Raw genomic sequence first — 24621 nt, forward strand, 5'->3', positions numbered from 1 at the left:
GGCCGGCCCAAAAATCTTTTAAGTTTGATGTAATCCCATATGTTTATTTTTTCTTGTATTTCTCTTGCCTGGGGATATATCAGTAAAAATATTACTCAGGATAATGTCTACAAATTTACTCCTTATTTTTTCTTCTAGGACTTTTATGGTTTCAGGTCTTACATTTAAGTCTTTAATCCATTTTGAATTTGTTCTCATCTATGGTGTAATTAGGTCATCCATTTTCATTTTTTTGCACGTGTTAGTCCAATTTTCCCAGCGCCATTTATTAAATAAGCTATCTTTACTCCAACGTAAATTTTTGCTTCCATTGCCGTAGATTAAATGACCATATATGGATGGATTTATTTCTGGGCTCTCTATTCTGTTTTATTGATCTATATGCCTGTTTTTATGACAGTATCATACTGTTTTGAGTACTGTAGCCTTGTAGTATGAATTTGATGTCAGGTAGCATGACACCTTCCATTTTGTTCTTATTTCTCAAGATTGCCATGGCTATTTGGGGTCTTTTATGATTCCATATGAATTTTAGGGTTGTATGTTCTATTTTGGAAAAAATGTGTCCTTGGTAGTTTGATAGGAATTGCGTTGAATCTATATATTGCCTTAGGTAGTATTGACATTTTAACTATATTATTTTTTCTTATACATGAACATGGTGTGTATTTCCATGTATTTGTATCTCCTTTGATTTCTCTTTTCAGTGTCTTATAATTTTCTGAGTACAGGTATTTTACTTTTTTGGTTAAATTTATTCCTAGGTTTTTATTGTTTCTGAAGCAATTGTAAATGGGATTGTTTTCTTGATTTCTTCTTTTGATAGTTTATTATTTGTGTATACAAATGCAACTGATTTCTGAATATTAATTTTGTATCCTACTTTACTAGATTGATTTATGAGTTCTAACAGTTTTTTGTTACTTTGGTATTCTCTCTATATAGTATCATGCTGTCTGCATATAATGACAATTGGACTTCCTCCTCTCTAATTTAGATGCCTTTTATTTCATTTTCTTGTCTGATTGCTGTCTAGAGCTTCCAGAACTATGTTGAATAGAAGTGGTGAGAGTGCTCAGTCTTGTCTTGTTCCTGATCTTAAGGGGAAAGGTTTTAGTCTTTCCTTCATTTCATTTTATATTTTTTTAATTTATTTTATATTATTTCATTTTATAAAGATATTTATTGGGGGAATTGGGAGATGGGAACAGCGCTGGGGAATTGGGCAAAGAGGAACAGAGAAGTTGCTGTCTTTTTGTTCTTCTGTCTAGTTGTGGAGGACGTTGCTTCACTGGCCCAAGTTGGCAGCATCATTGCGCTCTTCCCGGGTAAGGCAGATCAGTCGCTGGTTTCTGGATGGCCGCTCACAGCGGCTGCTGGCCGCTCACGCTGGCTGCTGGCTACACCCAGTATCAGATCAGTGCCCAGCTTCTGGACGGCTGCTCACAGCGGCTCTTGGCAGCTCACACCGGCTGCCAGCCACTCATGCTGGCTGCCTGCCACACGGTAGCTTATGGCAGCCCACTGCAGCAGGGGCTGCAGCCTACACCGTCACCAGCAACTCCTGGCAGCCCAGCTCCAGTTTAAGCTATTGTTCACCATCTTAGCTGTAGAGGGCAGTGTCACTGGACCTCATGTGGGATCCGAACTGGCGCCCTGATGCTCAGAGCTGGTGTCCCAAGACAGCTCTTAACCAATGCGCCACTTGGCCAGCCCAGGAGTAATACTCTTTTAATTATATTCCCTTTGAGATATATTTTATCTGGAAAATATGTTCTGCTTTTAATAATTGTCTAATTTATTTAGGTACACCATTAATTTGTGTAGAGTTTATTTGTTAGGTTCTTTTGTTTTGTCTTTTTTTGTTTAAATCCACATATCTTTTTATAAAGTGACATTTTATTGGAATGTAGATGGTGAAAATATACACAAATGATATCCCTGTGTAGGTTGATGATTTCTGTACTGATAATTTATGATGGGGAGGAAACTGCAAGTGCTTCTCTTTCTCAGGTTATAAATGGAACATTAATTGCACATGAGATTTGACTATTCTCTTCTTTATGTAGGGCACAAAGAAATTTTCTGTTGTAGAATCTAAGTAATTGGGTAGGAAAAAACTTCATTTGATAGGGATAACCTACTTGTTGGGGATAAAGTCTATTATAATTGGATACTTCATCCTTACCTAAAATCTTAGATACAGGCAAAAACCAGAATTTCTCAAATTGTGGCTAAATGTTTGCTAACTCAGAATCGCCTAGAATGCCTTTTAACAATGGATATGATTAGGGGTCATCTCTAATCTCTGCCATAGAATCCCTCTGGTGAGGCAGAGAAGGCTATATTTTAAAAACAGTTCCAGGTAACCCTTGTGCCCACAAAAACCCAAGAACTACTAAAGACTTGAAGTAGGCTTTTATCGGAGTTAAACCCATTTGAAAATCTGGCTCCGATAAATGTCCATGATTCCAGAATTCATTTTTTGAAGAGCTGTAAATTATGTCTAAAATCTTCCAATATTATAATGCCCTTTCTATTGGCTTTATTAATTATGTCTACATTGTCATAACTTCTCACGACCTTTATTTGAGTCCTGCATTTTGACCCGCCCACCCACCATTTTTTCCATCCCTTTGTCTAGAGTCTAGTTATTTTTTCCAGATTCTAGACTTTTCTTAATCTCTCCTATACTAAAACCATGTATATGGTCACTGACCCATTTCTTCAAATTCTTGTTAGATGAAAACATGTAATTTGATAAATTTATTTTTCCCAAGGAGTTAATTAAACTAATGACATTTTCCCTAGGTACAATTAATGTGGTAACTCTAGGAACTACAGCAGGTCTGAAGAGTCAATCCCACTGTCATGGTTCTGGTGAGTTACATGGCTACATGTTCATCAGTAATCCCAATCAAGCACCTTCTATAAGCTACACACCTGCTGAGTTTCAAGAAGGAATATGGTATACTTAGTTTAAAGAAACTTCATTCTAAGGAGCAAAACAATAATGGAAAAAATCAGAGTACACTTAAGGAACCATCATAATGTAAAGAACACATGTGTCATACCAAGCTCCATCACTTTCTTTCTTGTTGTGTCACAATTAGCAAGATATAGAATCTCTACAGGACTCACTAATGAGGATAATAAATGCCTATTATGGATGTAATAACCTTTTGAGGCTACTACACAGATAAATGAGATAATTTTGCTGATAAGTACTATAATAGAAATTTGTGCAAAATGCTTGAGGTTTCAGTGGGTAAAATACCCAATTATGTCTTAAGATATGGTGGAGAATGATCTAGGACAGGTTTTACCAAGGTAGCTGGGCCAGATTCCAATACTGCTGTAGAAAGCATGTAAACAGTCTGGTAGTGTAGGATGAAAGCAATTGTATCAAGCCCTGGGGAGCCACAGAAACCAAAGCAAGATATATAATTAAACAAACCCATGAGAGCTGCATGTCCTCTCTAGCTTTGGTGGATCTCCTTTAAAAAGGCCTGCAACTTGGTCAATGTCTTACATATACTATATTGGATTAAATTGAATGAAACTGGATTTACTTAAGTGGAATAAATGAATAGATTTAATATATTACCTCTAGCCTGCCTAGAAATTTGAGAGGTTTTGTCTCTGTGTGTGTGTGTGTGTGTGTGTGTTTGTGTGTGTGTTAACCTGTTCAGGGCTATTTACTATCTGTGTTTTTATAAAGATCTATAGTGCCAGAGCATACACAGAGTTCAGAAACAGAGTCCATGTCATCCATGTTCCCATTGGACAAAATCCAAAAATGTACAGTTCCTGGTGAAGTGAAGAGGTATGGGGGTACATACTAATTTTTCAGTGGCTCCCACACAGTACACATGTTAGTGAGTAGCAAAGGAAGGGCTTCAGGGGCTCCAGATTAAGGCAATTTTTAGAATTCTTCTTATCGGAGGTAAATATATAATCAATGTGAGTTCAGTAGCAACAATGGAAAAAAAACCCCTCAATTAGTTAATGTTTTCTGTAAATACTCATATGTGGTAGGAAAGTTATCTCAGTTCCAGTCTAACAAATCAGGTCATTAATGGAAAATCAACATAGTTATAAATAGAAGAATAATAAAGTGAATTTTTTTTTAAGCTTGGGAAGTATTGAACTTATTTGATATCCATCAGGAAGGAGCTTGTGTAAAGGGATGGATTGAAGATTTTAGTGGGGAGCAATGAATCTTGAGTGATGGCAAGATCAATAATTAGAATTGGAATGAGCCAGCCTTCCATGACTTAATCATTTTCTCTAAGACTATACTACAGTTAGATAATACAAGTTTAGGGAGACTCATAGCTATGGATTAGAGTAGGTAAAGAAAGAGGGGGAGAAACTGTTTTACATCTTCATAAAAAATGGCAGATTAATAATTTTAAAAAGTCAAGTAGCCGCTTAAGGTGGCACTATTTTGTGGATGATAACTTTCCAAATAGAATAGAATTGTTTGGATCACCAGTATGAGGTTCAGAGCACAAAGATTAAAGTACGTTTTCTGTTTGTCACAAAAAGCTTATTAATACATGTACATGCAAATGTGGTGTTCAGAAAATTTGATTTTATCCATAGAATTTTAACAGGTTTCTAGAAATTTTCTAAGTATTTTGACCATAAAACTTACTTGGCAGCTTCTTCTTTGTCCTTTTCACCATCTTCATGTCTTCCTCTAAAGACTCCTACTGCTTCACAGAGAAAAAAATATAGTTTCACTTATATCCACTATATTCAGTGAGTCAATTTTCCCTAAAGTAAAAGAATGAATGGCAATAATAATAACAACACAATACTTTTAACCATGTATTTCAATGAAACCCAAATTATCATTAAGATGAACAGGACACTCCAGTGAGTGTTCAGGCCAATAGTATGAGCTAGGCCCACAGCTTTCAGGCTCCAGAATTCAGCTCAACTAGGACATCTCTGAATTTCATTAGGTCATGGGAATGTGTTTATGTGGATGGGGAAGGAATGCACTTTCATTTTAAACTGATTCTATGTTAAATTTGTGTCTTTTGTCAGTCTAAATATAATTTATACCATGACAAAAAGGAGGGTGCTCTCATTTTTTACTCCATGTGTTCTCCATATTTGATTCCTGAACCAGCATCACCTAGGAACTTGCTAGAAATTCAAATTTGGACTTCACCCTAGAGCTACTGAATTAGAAACTCTGACAGTATAGTCCATCAATCTGTATTTTAATGAACTCTTTAGGTGATCTTGTTGCACAATAAGGTTTGAGAATTAGTGTTCTAGGCAAATAGAATCCAGATCTAGGAAAAGAACTAGTATGTGGTATCAAAGGAAGATAGCATTAGATACTTAAAAAGAAAACTTGCAAAAGCCTGCATACTAGATTTCTTTTAGGAAAGCTTACTTTAAATACATGAAAGTAACTTACTCCTTTTTAGCCCTACTCAATTACACTCCACTACATTTTCTATACAAAAATCAATACAGTGCTATGTTACTTTAAGAATACTAGATCTCTTAATTGAAATGTAATATTTTACACATTTTCTTGTTAGTATTTCTTTACAGCAACCACTCTGAAAAACTGATGAGCATTTTTAAACACAAAAATACATTCACTTTGGGGCTTCCCTGGCACAAAGTTGAAAATTGTTTCACATTAAAAAGAAATATTCATTAATTTATGTCATCTATAATAAGTGATTTTATCATTAACAATCCTAATTTATCTAAAAATTTTATTATTAGGTATTTGTTTTTCTTTACTAACTTTACCATGCATTCAACCATGTCTGTCAAACTATTCATTAGTTTAGAGTTATAATTTTGTACACTGAAAAATTAATAAAAAGTGAGAAGTTGTTTTACAAGATGATGTAATATCCACAGTGTAAGAAATGTATTTTATTTTTATAATGTTACTCAGAGACATATAATAAGTCAAAGATAAGAACTATTAAATGAGAACATTTAAAATAGGTAGGTGAAAAAAGAAATGGCTATCAATTCTGCAGTCAGAAAAAAGCTATTTTATTTTTTAAGTCTTTTGGCACCAACCCTAGATTTCAGATATTGAGAAAAATTCCACATTTTGATAAAACTCATTTTTTGGGAAAACTTTATGGAAATCTCAGCATGCTTAAAACATTAGAACCACTCTAAAACTGTTCTTTCACTTTGTTATTGCTTTAAGAAATAACTTCCTAATCAACTGTTGCATGTTGGTATACAGAGTGCATCTCACTGACTACAGTGAAGCGTATAACACTATCCCTCACATTGATAAATACTAAATGAGTAGTTACATAAATAAGCTTGCATTTATCCAGCAATCCTCAGTGGAGCTCTATTTAAATATCTGGCACAGATTTTCTCAAACTTTTAGGCTGCTGTATTTTTAGAGTAGAATACAAATGAGTTTCAGAAGAACATAAAGTATCTAAAATTGTTCCCTACTGCAAAAAAGTTCAAATATTTATTTGTAAAGTTTCTCTTTGATCACTTATCTGCTATTTTCAATTATCATGCATTCTGCTTCTGATATAGTGTTAAAGTGGTATTACATTGTTACCAAATCTAGTTTTTAGGTAATTTTTCAGTCCATATATATCTCATCAAAATCATAAATTTGCTTTATTTGTAGGATTAAAAAATATCTTTGGGCATGTTCAGTGTGTAATGGTTGTACATTTGTTTTAGGTCTCCTGTTCTGGAAAAGCCTTGCTATCTGAATTCCACATTGTCTTGGACTACTTGGTATGTGTATGTGCATAATAACCTAATGGATTGTTCCTGCTCGAATTGTAATATACTTGTCTGACTAGTTAACTGGTTAAAGGGAGTTGATAATGAGATAAAGGCTGAAGTTTCAAACCACCTGTCAACCAATTACTTTTGTAAGAAAGAGAATCCAGGGCCCATACTCTTGTTTCAGAGACTACCACATCACAAATGCAAACTGTTGCACATGAGTAAAACTTATGAGCTTAAGAATGGCTCAACAGGAACACAAAAACAAAAATAGAAAAATAACCAAAAGAAACCTCCAAACAGGAGGCAGTTACATCTCCATTCAAAAATTACAGTTATAGCACATATGTATGTATGTGTATATGTATGTGTATGTGTATGTGTATATATATGTATGAAAATTATCTTTGGAGTGTTGATGATGAAAGTACATTAAAATAAAATAAATATGTAGATCAGGGGTAAATTAACAACCTCTGAATTTGTTTGTTTGACAATGGTTTCTTCATTTGCCTCCAGTCCCCATCTCCACTGTCCAAGACCTCATTTTACTCATATGCAGCATTGCTGTATCTTCTTGTCTGCTCACTCACCTCTAGTTTTCTCCCTTTTTATTACATACTATCCAACTTTCTGTAGATCATTACTAATCTTATAATTTCTTTGTTTAAAACAAACAAAAAATGGGGATAAAAGTGGGTGCTTTTATGGTGTAAGGAAAAAAACATGTCATTTTTATAACAAACTGTAGTCATATCTCTCAAGACTACTACATGTTCTTTGTGCTCAAGGTTTTGTTGTCATATTTGTCTACCCATGGCCTCATGAGTCTTACTTCAGTTGGTAATCAGGTATTGATTGGCACCAGCCACATCCAGAGACATCATGTGCTGTTTTATTGCCAATCTCTACTGGGTTGAATAGTGTGTCCCTCTTCCCCTGTCTACCCAGAACCTCAGAATGTGACCTCATTTGGAAATAAATCCTTTGCAGACAGTTAGTTAAGATTAGTGATACTGAACTAGGGTGAAGACAAGACACACATAAAGGGGAAAAGGCTATGTGACAGCAGAGGCAGTCACTGGAGTGATACTCTCACTGTAACCCTTAAACACTAGCCTGGTTTTATATGTATAATTTTGTCATTTCAAGAAATATTATAGGAATGGAATCTTACCATATGTGGCAATAGAGGTAAGTTTTCTGTGTCCTGCATAATTACCTTGAGATCCATCAAAGTTTTTCTGTGTATCAATAGTTAATTCTTTTTTGTTGTTGAGGAACATCCCGTGGTATGGATGTAGCACAGATTGCTTAATCATTCAGTTTTTGAGAGATGGGTTGTTTCCAGTTTTGGGCTATTACAAATTGAACTATTATGAACAATTGTGGACAGATATTTGTGTGAACATAAAGCTTCATTTTCCTGGAATAAATGTGTGTAGTTGCTGAGTCATATGGAAGTTGCTTGCTTATTTATTTATATTTTTTAAGAAATTGTCAAAATAATTCCAAAGTGACTGTACCATTTTAATGTTCCACCAGCAATATTTGACAGATTCAGTTTTTCCATGTCCTTGTCAGAATTTTTTACACACACACACACACACACACACACACACACACGTTTGTGTTTTTTAATAATATTTATTTCTTTTTAATTTTAGCTATTCTAAATAACTGAATGTGTCATGATACCTCATTGTGGTCTTAATTTGCATTTCCATAGTGGCTAGAGATGTTGAACATATTTTCATAAGCTTATTTTTTATCTACATATTCTCTTTAGTGAAATGTCTATTCATGTCATTTCCCCATTTTCTAATTGGATTCTTTTTTTAATGTTGAGTTTCTAGAGATCTTGATATGATGTAAATACAGGTGTTTTGTCAGATTTGTGATTGGCAAATATTTTCTCTGTCTAGAGCTTGTATTTTTATCCTATTAGCATGATCTTTTGTAGAACAAAATTTTAAAATGTTTTATGAAGTCCAACTTATCACATTTTTTCTTTTATGTTTGTACTTTTGGTTTTACATCTAAGAACACTTTAGCTAGCCCTAGTTCCCCAAAAGCCATAGGTTCTTCTGTTAAGTTTTATTCTAAAAAAAATAGTTATAATTTTACATTTTAATCTATGATTCATTTTGAGTTATTTTTTGTATATGGTGTAAGGTTGAGTTACAGGTCCATGTTTTTTCCTATAGATGTCCAAGTGTTCCAGCACTTATTAAATAAACTTTCTCTCCATCGCATTGCTTTTTCTCTTTTGTCAAATATCAGTTGCCAATACTTGTATGGGTCTATTTCTGAATTCTTTATTTTGCTTCATTGATCTGTATATTAATTTCTCCACCAATACCTAACAGTCTCGATTAGTATATAAAATTCTTGAAATTCGGTGGAGTGGTTCCTTCCATTTTTTTCTTCTTTTTTGGATTGTTTTAACTATTTATGTTTCTTTATTTTTCCACATATATTTTAGAATGATTTTCCTTATATCTTCTAAAAAATGTGGTAGGATCTTGGTAAGAATTGTGTTACATCTATATATAAATTAATGGGGAACTGACATCTTTACTATGTTGAATATTCCAGTTGAGAGATATTGCATTTATTTATTTAAATCTTTTTCAATTATTTTTTTGGCAGTCTTTTGTAGTCTCAATACATAACTCCTCTACAAATTTTGTTAGACTTGTAGCTAAATATTCATTAGCAACTGTAAATGGTATTGTTTTTAAATTTCTGTTTCCATGTGTTTACCATTAATATATTTGTGTAGCAATGTAATAGATTTTTGTATGTTGATCATTTATCTTGTGACCTTGTTGAACTCACATATGAGTCATAGGTCTTTTTGTGTAAAATACTGAGCATTTTCTACATAGACCATAAGGTCTCTTGGAAACAAGAACCATTTTATAGCTAACTTTTAGATCTGCATGATGTTTGTTTCCATTGCTTGCCTTATAGCACTGTTTATAATTTTAAGTACTGTGTTGAAGAGCAGTGGTGAGAGTGAATTTTCTTGTCTTGGTCCCAATCTTACAGGGAAAACAATTAGTATTTTACTATATTAGTATTTTATCACATTAGCTGTAAATTTTTTTGAGTATCCTTTATCAAGTTGAGAAAGTTATTCCTCTATTTCTAGATTACAGAGAGTTTTTCTTATAAATGAGTATTGAATTTTGGCAATTTCTTTTTTTCACATTAATTGATATAATCATTAGATTCTCTTTTCCTTTAACCTGTGAAATGGTGGAGTATATTGATTGATTTTCAAGTGCTGAACCAGCTTTGCTTCCCTAGAATAAACCACACTCAGTCATGGTGTGTAATTCTTCTTATATATTGAAAAAGCTTATATTTAATATATTCATTTATATTTTATAAGCATTTTTGCATTTATATTCATGAATAATATTGGTAGTTTGTATTTCCTTGTCTAGTTTTGTATGAAAATAATATTGGCTTCATAGAATGAGTTGGTAGAGAATGCAAAGAACTTATGTTAATCTTTGCATATTTGGTAAAAATCCTCATAAGTATTTTTGAGAGGTTTTTAATTATAAATTTAATTTCTTAATGGTTATAGGTTTTTGAAATAATCTGTTTCATCTTAGTTGAATTTTAGTCATGTAATTTTCCAGGAATTTTTCTACTTTTTCTCATTTGTCAAATGTATGTGTTTAGAGTTATTAAATAGTAATCCCATTTTATCATTTTGATGCCTACACTGTCTATAACAATGTCTCTTGCATCATTCCTGTCGTTAGCAACTTGTATTTTATCTTTCTGCTTTTTTCTTTGTCAGTCTTTCTAGAGGTATGTAAATTTTATTATTTTTTCTAAAGAACCAACTTTTGTTTCCATGATTTTCTCTTTTTCAGTTTTCAATTTTATTGTTTTGTGCTCTTCATTATTTATTTCTTTTTGTCTGCTTGGAGCTTATTTTGCTCTTGTTCTAATTGCTCACAATGGAAGCTTATACATCAATTTGAGACCTGTCCTTTTTCCTAATGTAAACATTTAATGCTATAAATTTTACTCTCAGTACTTGTTCAGCTGTGCCTCACAAATTTCTTGTTTATTTTTATTCAGTCTGACCTATGAATTGTTTAGATGTATATGTTTAGTTTCTAAGTATTGGAGATTTTACTGTTATTTTTCTATTATTGATTTATACTTTGTATTCTAGTCAGATACCATACTCTCTATAATTTCAATTATTTCAAACTTTTGTAGTTTTTTTTTAAAACCCCAAATATGGTCTATTTTGCTATATGTTCCACAGACACTTAAATGAATATTTTTGGTTGGAATGTTCTATATATGTTGATTAGGTAATTTTGTTTGATGGTGTTAATGAGTTCTTCTTTTGCTTTTTGTTCTATTAATAGGTGAAACGGTGTGTTGTGATCTCCAAACATAATTTTGGATATGTCAGTTCTACCAGTTTTTGCTTCACGTATTTTAGAGCTCCATTATTTAATATATACACACTTAGGATTGCTATGTCATGACTGTTTTATCATTATTTAATATCCCACTCTGTCATTGGCAAATTTCTTTGCTATGAAGTCTGTTTTACCTGATATTAACATAACCATTTCTGCTTATTTGGTCTAATGTTTGTATGATATATATTTTTAAAAATTTTTATCTATGTATATAATTATATTTGAACTGAGTTTCTTGTAGGGCAGTATAGTTTAGTGATTTTTATTATTTTTTTAATTCATTCTGCTAATCTTAGCTAATTGATGTGTTTAGAAATTTTCATTTAATATTAATATTGATATGTTGACACTTAAGTCTTTCATTTAACTTCAGCTTTCTCTTTGTTCTGTTTTTTTATTATTATTTTTATTTACTTCTACTCTTGTATGGGTTACTTGAGCAATATTAAGAGTTCCATTTTGGTTTATCTATAGTGCTTTCAAGTGCATCATTTCACATAGATTTATTTAATGATTGTTGTAAGAATTGCTATGCACAAATAAGTACATACACATACACAAAAATATGTTTAAATACACATATACATACATATTTATGTGTGAGTACACATGTGCACACATGAGCTCACACATACACAGGCACACATTTTAACACAGTCTACTGGTGTTACTATTTTACCAATTAACATTGTTTAAAAACCTTATTTTACTCTGCATCTCTTTACAATCCACCATTTATAATATTGGGTTGTTGGAAAAATCATGACACACTTTTTCTGTTTTTTGTTGCAAAAATGCATCATGACTTTTCTGGCAACCCAATATAATTGTCTTTATTTCCTTTACATATGTTGAGAGGCACATTACATGTTATAATTATTGTTTGAACCCTTACAATTAAAAAATTATTAAAGTATGGCTAACATACAATATTATATTAGTTTCAGATGTATACCATATTTCTTAAACATTTATATACCTAAAGAAATAATCACTATTATAAGTCTAACAACCATCTGACACTGTATCATGCTGTCACAATATTATGACTATATTCCCCATGCTATACATTACATCCCCATGACATTTGTTTTATATCTGGAAATTTGAACCTTTTATTTCCCTTCACCATTCCCCTCCCTTTTTAATTTAATAGTGGTTAGACATTTATATAATTTAATAAATGAACCTCCTGACTAGTCAACTACCCACCTGGAATTATATATACTAATTACCAGATTATTGACTATATTCCCTATGCTTTACTTTACATCTTCATGACTCTTTTGCAATTACTGATTTGTACTTCTTAATCTCTTCACTTCTTCATTCTGCCCCAACCCTCTTTCAATCTATCACCCCAGTAAATTTAGTATGCATCTGATACTATAGATATTACAATATTTTTGACTATATTCTTTATGCTATATTCTGGATCCTCGTGACTACTGTGTAACAACCAATTTGTACTCCTTAATCCCTTCCCCTTTTTCACCCACCTCCAATTCCCTCCCATCTGGCAACCATCAAAGTATTCTCTGTATTTATTAGTTTGTTTCTGTTTTGTTTGTTCATTTTGATGTTTAGATTCCACATATAGGTGAAATCACATTGCATCTCTTTCTCTGTCTGTCAAACTCCACTCAGTACAATACCCCCATGCCAGCACAGCTGGCAAGAACCAATTCCCTTCCAGGGCAGAGCAATATTCTATTGTATATATGTACCACCTCATCTTTATCCATTTATACATCAATGGATACCCAGGTTGCCTCCATATCTTGACCATTGTCAACAATGCTGCAATGAATATCTGGATGCACACATCACCTCAAAGTAGCATTTTGGTTTTCATCAGAAAAATACCCAGAATTGGGGTTACTAGGTTCTTCTTTGTCTCTTGTTATAGTCTTTGTTTTAAAGTTTATTTTGTATGGTATAAGTATCACAAATCACCAAGTTGGCATTAGCCAGCTTAGTAGAGATTGAGATATGGCAGCCACCCGTGTCTGCATGCAGGGAAGTGCGAGAGCTCAACAGAGAAACAATGGCCTCTGCCAGCTTCTCCACTCAGGAGAAAGCTGCTCCTCCAGCCCCCGTTCTGAAGTCAGGTAACTCAGTTCCCCACCATGTGTCCGTGCCACCTCTCTAGCTGCTGCCCCAGTGCTGGAGCTCAGAGCCAGTGATTCCATTCATAAACCTTTGTTTTGTCCCTTTAAGAGGAGTACCTTGGATTCTAGCTATCCTCCATCTTACTTAGTTACAATCTCTGCTGGTTTTCACAACCGGAAATTATGGGGACTTTTCTACTCTGCACTGGAACCCTAGGCTGGGCAGGGGTTGGGCCCCTCACTCCCCCAGGGGACCTTTGCATCTGAGATATTCCTTCCAATTTTTAATGGTTACCCATGGGTCTGGGATCAGATTATACCTCATCTCTGCCTCTTCTACTAGTCTCGAGGTGGCTTCTTTTACATGTCCTTAGTTGTAGGGCTTTGGTTCAGCAAGATTTTAGGCAATTCTAAATGATGATTGTTGTGTAGTTTAGCTGTAATTTTGATGTGGTCATGAGAGAAGGGAAGCATAGTGTTTACCTACTGTGCAATCTTGACTGGAAAATCAGATTAATTTTTTTAATATAGCATTTTTCATATTGTTCATCTGCTAGAATCTCAGGTATCAACCACAGGTTAAAGAACATAACAAAAATTTATTAGGTTAGTATTTAATGTCACTAGTAATCTAGTCTTATCCTACAAAATCCTATTTTTAAAATGTCCATTCTTCTTTGGATAATTACTTGAAACAAACTTTTCCTACAAACATTTTACTGAACTTAAGTTAATTATTCCATCTGTTTAAGTCATGGGATGGTTTTAGGCAACAAAATGAGATATTGCAGATGAAACTTTTTTGAAAATTGTCTTTCATAGTGCTAGATAAAAGTAATTTATTTTTCTTATAAGTCATAGTTGATATATACCCAATATTCATAATATTATTTGGAATATAAAAAGCACTGTATAATCTCTTGAGTTTATTTATTAAGAGTCATAGATGGAAAAGGGTGAGCAGTAAAAAGGGAAAATAAACTTTCAGTAACAACTCTTTTGATTGTGATAAAAATATATTTAATTAATTGCTTTGTTGGTGGTGGAAGTAATAGCTCAATAAAGAATGGCAATAATGAAAGATTTTCTTCTAACTGTTAAAATAACATAAAAATCTCGTGCAATCAGGCACACATTTCCTTAAGCAACTTTGGGAGTAAGTACAGTGTTTTCCTTCTCAATTTAAATAAATGCTCAAAGCAGCTCATTTTCTTCAGCCAGAGCAAGCATTCTCTACAAGTTTAAAAGAACTTGGTTTCATTTCCTTAGAAGTATTGTGTCATCTTTTATTTTGTGTAAAATTGTGGTCTAACAATAAGGATTATTTGCTAGCTGATTGACTATTCTGGGATTATGAGGTGTGACAATTAAGTCCGCAAACTTATTACAACGATGATGCTAACCTGTTTTTGATATCAGAGAGGCCATAATATATTAAATACAATGGCCTCTCTGATAACTGAACAAACAGCTAACCAAGTTTACTATTTGGAAGTGCTGAAAAGGCCGTGTGAAAAAGTTAGACAACTTAAACTTTTTGTCAACAATTCATGGTTTTTGCATCATGACAATGCACCAGCTCACACGGCCCTGATTGTGAGGGAGTTTTTACCCAGTAAACTAATAACTGTGTTGAAACACCCTTTCTACTTTCCTGATCGGGCCCCCAATGACTTCTTTCTTTACCCAAAGATAAAAAAATATGGAAAGAAAGACATTTGGATGACATTCAGGACATTAAAGGTAATACGACAACAGCTCTGATGGCCATTTCAGATAAAAATATCCAACATTGCTTTGAAGGGTGAAACAGGTGCTGGCATTGGTGCATAGCTTACCAAGGGAAGTACTTCAAAGATGACCATAGTGATATTCAGCAATGAGGTATGTAGCATTTTTTCCAGGATGTGTTTGTGAACTTAATCATCATACCTCATATACACTTATGAAATATACAAAAAGTTATGTAAGAGTAGAAAAAGTTAAGATTATCTAACCTGTAATCTTGAGAAGTGAATACCTATATAAATTCGAATTATACAGGTTCATCTGCTTACTAGATACTTATAGCTTCTTCATTTAAGCAGTAGATATATAACTGTTTCATAGCTCTCTAGCTTTTCAGCATTAGGTGTTCATGATTTCTTTTTTTTATTAAGGTCATATGACAACTGGGTTGCACAGCAAGCACATTGATTTTCTAAGATTAAAAAGTAATCAGTGTTGTGTGTATTTTCACACTCTAGTTAGTTTTGTTAAATTACAGATAATTTCAAAGTTATTATTTTTACTATGGGTATTTCTAAGGTTTTGGTGAGTGTATAATCCAGTACTTCTCAAACTTTATTTCACATGAATCATCCTGGGATTTTGTTAAATGGAGATTCACATTCAGCAGGTCTAGGATGAGCCTGAGATTCTGTCTTTTTAACCAGCTCTCTTTGATGATCTGTGTACTACGAGCCTGTAGACCAGGACATCAAATAGGAATTCTTATGTTTCATTAAAGCTTCATAATGCTCAAATGGGATTAATAGGAAGTTTAGTAATAACAATACAATAGATAGAACAGCTAGAATGTCAGTGCTTCATGTTATTTTTGTTAATGTGAATTAATTTTATTCTGTTTGTTCCAATAACAATTGTGTATCTTAAAAGAGCCTGTGTAGCATTAGTTTCAAAGCCATATTTCCAGGATTTGACTTTCGCATTACCCCTTTAGTAGTGTTGTCCCTGGAAAAATGTATTAATTACCTTATCAGATTACTAACAGTGGGCTAGGTACTAAATTAACATCCTTCATCTGAAAGTTATTTTGAAGAAAATGGGTAAATTCACATAAAATGTCAATAAGCATGGGATATAGTTTTTATAACAGTACAATAATAATCTCCCTTTAGAAACTGATTATCAGTATCTAAAAAAATTATAAGTTTTTAGGGATGAAATGGAATTTGTGCTCATCTAATTCAAACCTTCATCTGACATTTGAATCCCCTATGATATATCACACCCTTCCTCAACCAAGAAGCTGGGACCTCATTGCTCTTATGCCTAATTTAATCACAGAAACTTCTACAGTAAAGCTTCAACCTACCTTCTTAGAACGTTCAACTCTGGGATTCATTCATTCCTATATATTCATGCAGAAATGGCCTCATCATTTTCCCATGTGCTGACAAAAGCTCTGAACAAGCAATGGGATGTACTTGTCCTCTTCATGGGGTCACTGACAATGAGCACTAATAGCTCAGCCTTGCTTGAGACTGAGAGGGCACCACACCTTTTGATTCAGGTAGAAGTAGAAAAGGTCTTTTGCACCAAAAATTAAAGCCCATCATATTAACTGCCATGTCTTTGGTTTTGTTAGAATTATATTTGTCAAATATTGTTAGAAATGAGTGGATCACACATCTTTTTTTGCTATGAAACTTATTACAGCATATTTTTCTGTTCTGTTACTGGGCATTTATTGTCTTATTAAGCATTTATTTTATAAGTTAATTATACTATAGGGCTTAATGTGTTAGTGGTCACTTGGAATGCATTTAATTTATAACCTTTATGGGGCGGCAGATTGGGGGAGAAGGGTTGTCACTTCCCTGGGTAAAAAGTATAACTATTACACTGTATTGTACAGCTGAAACTAATTTTTAAAAATGTGTATTTAACAATAAAAAAAATCTATCCAAGAAGAGAGACTTGTGATTAAGCTAATCCAGGGATTATCAAGTATTTATAAGGAAGCAATCAGTTATATACAGATGGTGAAGTAATATGTGGACAAGAAACACTATTTTTATGCTAATAAATAGCATGGGAGAAAATAGGAAATGGCTGTAAATAAAAGAGATTTAAGAGACAAAGAAAATACATGCAATGTGTGAACCTTGTTTAGACTTTGAACAAAGCAATGATTAAAAAGAAATTTATGAGACTTTTAGGAAAAGTTTTAGGAAATGAATTGGGTACTAGATGGTATTAAGGAGGTGTTACTAATTTTGTTTCATGGCATTTTTGGTCCTCAAAAATCTCCTTATCTGTTAGAAATGCAGAAAGAGATATTGACAGTTACAATATGGTGTTATAGAATTGCTTTAAAATTCAGAAAAAAATAAAGGAGGGAGGTTGATAGAAAAAGTGGCCAAATGTTGATGGCATTTGGAAGTGGGTAGTGGGTATAGGCAGGATCATTATACCACTCTCTCTAATTTTATCATTAAAAATTTTTTCATAATAAAACATATATGATAAATTAACAAAAATATTATAAAGGCTTTTGACATTTTATATTCTAAGATTAATGGCTATCTGTGGCCTTCAAAATTGAAGGTTTCTGGTGATGGTAAATTAGTCAGAAAGTCTCCATGAAGCTGGCAAGGTAAAAGACAGGAATGAGAACTGTAGTCAATGTACAAAATAGTTGTTGATTTGGAATTAAAAGAGACTGAGCACAGTAGAAGCTTTAATGTAAAGATGTATTTTTTCCCTTTAAATAATGATTATTACTGCATTTTAAGATATTTAAACTATACCTTCTTTTATTCAGGCCTCAGAAAAGATATTAAAGGACTGTGAAACCATATTTATTTTTCAACTGTAAAGCAATAGCTTCCACTCTTAATTCATGCTTGTCTGTTGTGAAATTAGTTCCTGGATTCAATACTTGATGATTTTTCTTAACAATGTGAGTTGATTTTTTTTTCTAGTAAGTTTAGTAAAGTACAAGGTCAAAATATCAGTGACCATTCTTTCCTGCAGGAGAAGATTTTGCTCCTAACAGAGGTGCTTTTGAACTTCAAAGTTGCACCTGTATCCTGCCTCATCTATGGCACACTTTTGAATATCTCTACCTTGCCTGTCTTTTCAATCATTTCCTCTAGTTTTTGTTATTGGGATTTATGTATGAAATAATTTATCTAATCTTCAATTTTCTTTGCCTTAAATATATAACAGTTAAATATAAGTTTAACACCTAACCCTCTCTGGGATCTATTGACCTCTCTAAGCACTCCTTTCTCTCCATTATCTTTTCCCTGGGTGACTGATAACATGTCACAAATCTTACTCCTTTCAAACTTTTTTTTTATGTGAGTGCTTTCTCTTTCCAGTTTTATTGAGAAATAATTGACATACATATAGCACAATGGCTTGATTTACATTGTGAAATGATTATTGCAATAGGTGTGTCTAACATGTATCATCTCATAGAGATACAGTATAAAGAAAAGAAAATAGAAAAACCCTTATAATGAGAGCTCTTAGGATTTACTCTCTTAACAACTTTCCTATATATCACATAGCATTGTTAACTATAGTAATTAACTATAGTAATTGTGTTATGCATTATATCCCTAGTAATTTTTATTTTATAACTTGAAGTTTACACATTTTGACAACCTTCATCCAATTCCCCCTTCTCCCACACTCTGCCTCTGGTAATCACAAGTCTGATGTATTTTTTTTTATAAGTTTAGTGTGGTTGTTTTTGTTTGTTTGTTTTTAGATTCAACATATAGGTTATATCATACAGTATTTGATATATTTACCTGTCTGACTTTTTTCACTTAGCATAATGCCTTAAAGTTTCATCTGTGTTGCAACAAATGGTAGAATTTCCTCATTTTTAATGACTGAATAATATTGTATTACATGTATCACAACTTCTTTATCTATTCATCCATCAATGGACACTTACATTGTTTCCATGTCTTGATTATTGTAAATAATGCATCTACTAGCATGGGGGTGGGGTAATCAGATATCTGTTTGTGTTAATTTTTTTGTTTCTTTTGCATATATTTCAAGAAGTAGGATTGCTGGATCATATAGTAGCTTTATTTTAAAGTTTTTGAGGATCTTCATACAGTTTTCCACTGTGGCTTACAAATTTACAATCCCATCAACAGTATACAAGTGTTCTCTGTTCTTCACATCCATGCCAGCTTTGTTATCTCTTGTTCTTTTGATGATGGCTGTTCTAACAGGCATGAAATGATATCTCATTGTGGTTTGAATTTGCATTTCCCTAATGACTAATGATGTTGAGAATCATTTTATGTGCCTGTTGGCCTTTTGAATACCTTTATTGGAAAAATGTCTAAGTCCTCTTTGCCCATATTTTAATTGGGTGATTATATATATATTTTGCTATTGAGTTGTATGAGTACTTTATGTATTTTGGATATTAACCCTTTATCAGATATATGGTTGACAAATATTTTTTCCTTTCTGTATATTGTTTTTAAATTTATTGATTTTTTCTATTGCTGTACCAGAAGCATTTTAGTCAAATGTTAGTCCCACTTGTTTATTTTTTATTTTGTTCCTTGTACTTTGTTGTTATATCCAAAAAATCATTACTAAGAACCGTGTTAAGGAAATTTATTTCTATGTTTTGTTCTAGAAGTTTCATGGTTTCAGGTCTAGCATTTAAGTCTTTAATCAATTTCAAGTTAATTTTTCTGAGATGTGCAAAATTAGGGCCTAGTTTCATTCTTTTATGTGTGAATATCTAATTATTCCAGCACCATATATCAAAGAGACTACCTTTTCTTCATTTTGTATTCTTGGCTCCCTTGTCAAATGTTAGTTGACTGTATATGTTTAAATACATTTCTGGGATTTTGATTCTGCTTCTGTGGTCTACTGTTCTGTTTTATGGCAGCACTATACTGTTTTGATTACTATAGCTTTATAGTACAGCTTTGAAATCAGGAAATATGATACCCATTCCTTTCCATGGCTGAGCAATATTCCATTGTATACAAGTACCATCTCCTCTTTTTGCATTCATCCATCGATGGAAACCCAGATGGCCTCCACATGTTGGCTATTGTAAATAATGCTGAAATGAACATATGAATGCACATTTCCCCTCAAAGTAGTGTTTTGAGTATTCTCAGGTTAATACCCAGAAGTGGGATTAGTGCATCCTCTTTTGTCTCTTGTTATAGCCTTTGTTTTAAAGTCTATTTTCTCTGGTATAAGTATTACTATCACAGCTTTTTTGTTTGTTTGTTTCCATTTTCATGAAATATATTTTACCCATTCCTTTACTTCCATTCAGGTGAGTCTCTTATAGGCAGCATATGTAATGATCTTGTTTTCTTATTCATTCAGTCATGCTATCCTTTGATGGGAGCATTTAATCTATTTACATTGAACATAATTGTTGATTGATATGTAGTTATTGCCATTCTATTATTCGTATTTTTGATATTTTGTTTGTTTTAAAGAAGTCACTCTAACATTCCTTGTAATACTGGTTTGGTGGTGATGAACTCCTTTAGCTTTTTCTTTTGATCTTCATTTTTTCATTCTTAAAGAAGTCCTAACATTTCGTGTAATACTGGTTTGGTGGTGTGGAACTCCTTTAGCCTTTTTTTGTCTGGGAAGCATTTTATCTATCCTTTGATTTTAAATGATAACTTTGCTGGGTAGAGCAGTCTTGGTTGTAGCTCTTTACTTTTTCATCACTTCAAATGTTTCATGCCAATTCCTTCTGGCCTGCAAAGTTTCTGTTAAGAAAACAGCTGATAATCTTATGGGAACTCCCTTATAAGTAACTAGTTGCCTTTCTTTGGCTTCTTTTAGGATTTTTTGTCTTTAACCTTTGGCATTTTAATTATGATCTGTGTTGATGTGGGATTTTTGGGGTTCATCTTGTTTGGAATTGTTTGCACTTCCTGTGCTTGTATGTCTATTTTCTTCACCAGGTTAGGAAAGTTTTCAGTAATAATTTCTTCAAATAGATTTTCAATTCCTTGCTCACTCTCTTTTTTTTCTGGTATCCTTATGATGAGCCTGTTGTTACACTTGATGTCCTAGAAGTTTCTTAAACTATCCTCATTTTAATTATTTTTTCTCTTTGCTGTTCTGATTGGGTGTTTTGTGTTACCTTATCTTCCAAATCACTGATTCTATCTTCTGCTTCATGTAGCCTGCTGATAATTCCTTCTAGTGCATTTTTTGTTGCAGTTATTGTAGTCTTTTTACCCTATGTATTCATTTATTCAAATATATCAGTTATTGTATTCTTTAATTCTGATTGACTCTTTTCTTTATGGTTTCTATGTCTTTTTTTATACTTCCCATCGCTTAATTGAAGCTCTCATTTAGTTCCTTGAGCATTCTTATAACCCGTGTTTTCAACTCTGTCTCTGGTAGTTTGCTTGCCTCCATTTTGTTTAGTTCGTTTTCTGGAGTTTTCTTCTGTTTTTTCATTTGGGATGTATTTCTTTTCTTCCTCATTTTGGCTACCTCTCTGTGTTTGTTTCTATGTATTAGGTAGATTTCCTATGTCTCCCAGTCTTGCTGGGTGGACTTATGTAGTAGGTGCCCTTCGGGGCCCAGTGGCACTGTCTCCCTGGTCACATGTATAGCTGATCCAGGAGTATCCCTTGTGTGGTTTGTGTGTACTCTCTTGTTATAGTTGATCTTTGATTGGCTTGTCAGTGTGTGGGATTGACCCTAAGGCTGGCTGGCTGTGAGGTTTGGCCATAACCACAGTTTGTGGGCTGCTGGTTTGGTGGGGTCTACCTCAAAGAGAAGGATTAACCCCAGCGGTCTCTTGTGCTTATGGAGACCACCCTTTATGTGTACCACTTGTGGAACTAATTGGGTGGTTCTCTGCTGTGGTCTGAAGTCAGCCTTTAAGTACGTTGGTGCTTGGTTCTCTTGGAAGGGGCTCTGGTGCAGGTCCAGGTCAGCTCTTGCCTATTAAAGGCCAGGGGCTACCTGGTAAGAGCTACAAAGTGATTCATGTTTAGTCACTGCCTGTACTAGACCTGGATGTGTGTCGGAGAGGCCATGCTATGAACTGAGGATGGCTGCCACCAGTACAGGGTCTGGGGTAAATCTACAAAAAGCCAGGACACTTGAGGCCTGTTGCCACCTGCCAGCTGTAAGGTTCAGCCACTGATAAAGCCTCTTATGGTATGAAATTTGCGTGAGGCAGGATCACAGTCAGTCACCAGTGTGGAGCGGCTGGAGCTCACCATACCATTTCCAATTCAGATTTGGCCATCGGCATTGGGGGAGGGGCTCAACAAAGTAAAGATGGTTCTGTCTGCTGGATGTACAGGAGAAGGACTCTACACAGGTAAAATGGCAACTCTACCTCCTGTCCTCACCAAAAAGCCACACAAATCAATCACTCCCCATGTTTCCGATGCCCCTCAAGTCCCTTCTCCAGAGCCCAGGGTGAGTGCCTGTGAGTGAGTGAGTCAGATATCTGGAGATCCCATTCAGATGATCAGAATCCTCACTGGTTTTCATAAATATTGTTGGTACTTCTATTCCTAGTACCAGTACTTTGGATTGGGGACCCTATTGTGGGGATGGATTCCTTGTTCCTTTGGGGGAAACCTCCATGGCAAAGACATCCCTCACAATTCTCAAGCACCACAAGGAGTTTTGGGGCTTGCCAGCCCGTTCTGTGTCTCTGCCCTTCCTACCAGTGTAGACGTGGCTTCTTCTTTATATCCTTAATTATAAAACTTCTGTTCAGTTTGACTTCAGATGATTCTGCAGGTTGACTGTTCTATAATTTAGTTGTAATTTTAATGTGCTCATGGGATTACACAAACTCAGTGTTTACCTATTATGCCATCATGAATCTCCTCAATAGAGAGACTAGTCTATTATATAATGAGATCCTTACCATATGTGATTATGAACAAATATTTCTTTCAGCCTCAGTTCTCATTTATAAATCATTATATAATTCATCATATGAATCATCATATAACATAAATATATGCATTCATTTATTCCTCAGGAATTGTGCTAGGTTTTGGATATGCTATGAAAGAAAAGTCCGTTTTCACATAGAGTTCTCATAATCTAACAAAGGAGATAGGTATTCACCATAGTTTTACATAAAATAGTAACAAAATCAAACTAATATTCCTTTTAAAATAGTGTTTAATGATCCATGTGCACATAAAAGAGTTCATAATCTATGTACAGATTACAGAAGGTGTGTTGAAGATGTTCACATTTTATACTGTTTAAAAAACAGCCTATAAAAATCAAAAGCATTTCTCTACACCAACAGTAACAAAAAAGAAAATAATGTATCTATAAAATAATTTAACCAAAACAAAAGACCCCTACAGGAAAAAAGAAAACAGAACTCTGATAACAAATAGATGATCTGAATAAAAGGAAAGACATTTTATGCTCTTTGCTGGGAAGATTTTGGTGATGTATTATGTATTGGTAATAAATTACTCCCAAACTTCTTAGCTTAAAATAATAAACATTTAAAAAACAAACAAACAAACCAAAAAAACCTACCTTACACAAAACGGGGAATTTAATTGAAACAGATGTGTCTCAAATTATGGAGTTTCAGACTATGTTACCTGCTTGGGAGAGATATTTAGGAAGAGGTAGTTATCCATTCACACTCCATTACTAATTATATTCTCTACCATATAAGTAGATTTTTTACTCTGGTCTCTGAGAATTTAGGGAGTTGTATTATTTCCTGGAAAAAACCCAGACATTTTTACATTTTTTAAAATTAAAGTTTATTGGGGTGACAACTCAACAACAAAAAAACAAACAATCCAATTTAAAAAATGGGCAAAGGATCTGAATAGATATTTCTCCAAAGAGGACATACAAATGGCTAACAGACATGAAAAAATTCTCAACATCACTAATCACAGAGAAATGCAAATAAAAACCACAATGAGAATATCACCTCGCATAGTTAGAGCCTATCATCAACAAGGCAAATAATAACAAGTGTTGGAGAGGCTGTGGAGAAGAAAAAACTCTCATACACTGTTGGTAGGAATGCAGATTGGTGCAGCCGCTATGGAAGGCAGTGTGGAGAGTCCTCAAAAAATTAAGAATAGAATGACCATGTGACCCAGCAATCCCTCTCTTGGGTATCTACCCAAAAAAATCTGAAAATATTTATCCATAAAGATATATGTGCTCTGATGTTCATCGAAGCTTTATTTACCATGGCCAAGACATGGAAACAACCATAGTGTTTTTTTATAGATAATTGGATAAAGAAGTTGTGGTATATATACATTTTTACATTTTCAATAGTTTGCCACTGAAACACACTCACACACACGCACACAGACGTGCAGGAACCAGAGTTATTGGTTAATTGAAAACTGGTTATAAAAAGGAGATTTTAAAGTGACATAGTCTCCCAAGTATATTAACATCAAATTATAATTGCATTATTTACTTTACCTTTTGAGGTAAGGTTAAGGCTTTTTTTGGAGTATGGGCTTGCTGATTAGGGTCTT

General features: G+C 33.7%; 1 protein-coding gene across 3 annotated transcripts in view; it reads left to right on the plus strand.

The window, feature by feature from the left end:
• Positions 1–24621, plus strand: part of LOC109376047 (gamma-1-syntrophin-like) — a 464896-nt gene that overhangs the window by 101888 nt on the left and 338387 nt on the right. For 2 of the 3 annotated variants that reach the window (XR_002122688.1, XR_002122686.1), the window contains exon 3: positions 6712–6768. The exons of the other annotated variant lie outside the window; for it this stretch is intronic. The gene's annotated coding sequence lies outside the window, so the exon portion shown is untranslated. The remainder of the gene's footprint in view (positions 1–6711; positions 6769–24621) is intronic. 3 annotated transcript variants of the gene reach the window in all.

The sequence above is a fragment of the Hipposideros armiger genome, unplaced genomic scaffold, assembly GCF_001890085.2.
Source record: "Hipposideros armiger isolate ML-2016 unplaced genomic scaffold, ASM189008v1 scaffold_1042, whole genome shotgun sequence".
Classification (NCBI taxonomy): domain Eukaryota; kingdom Metazoa; phylum Chordata; class Mammalia; order Chiroptera; family Hipposideridae; genus Hipposideros; species Hipposideros armiger.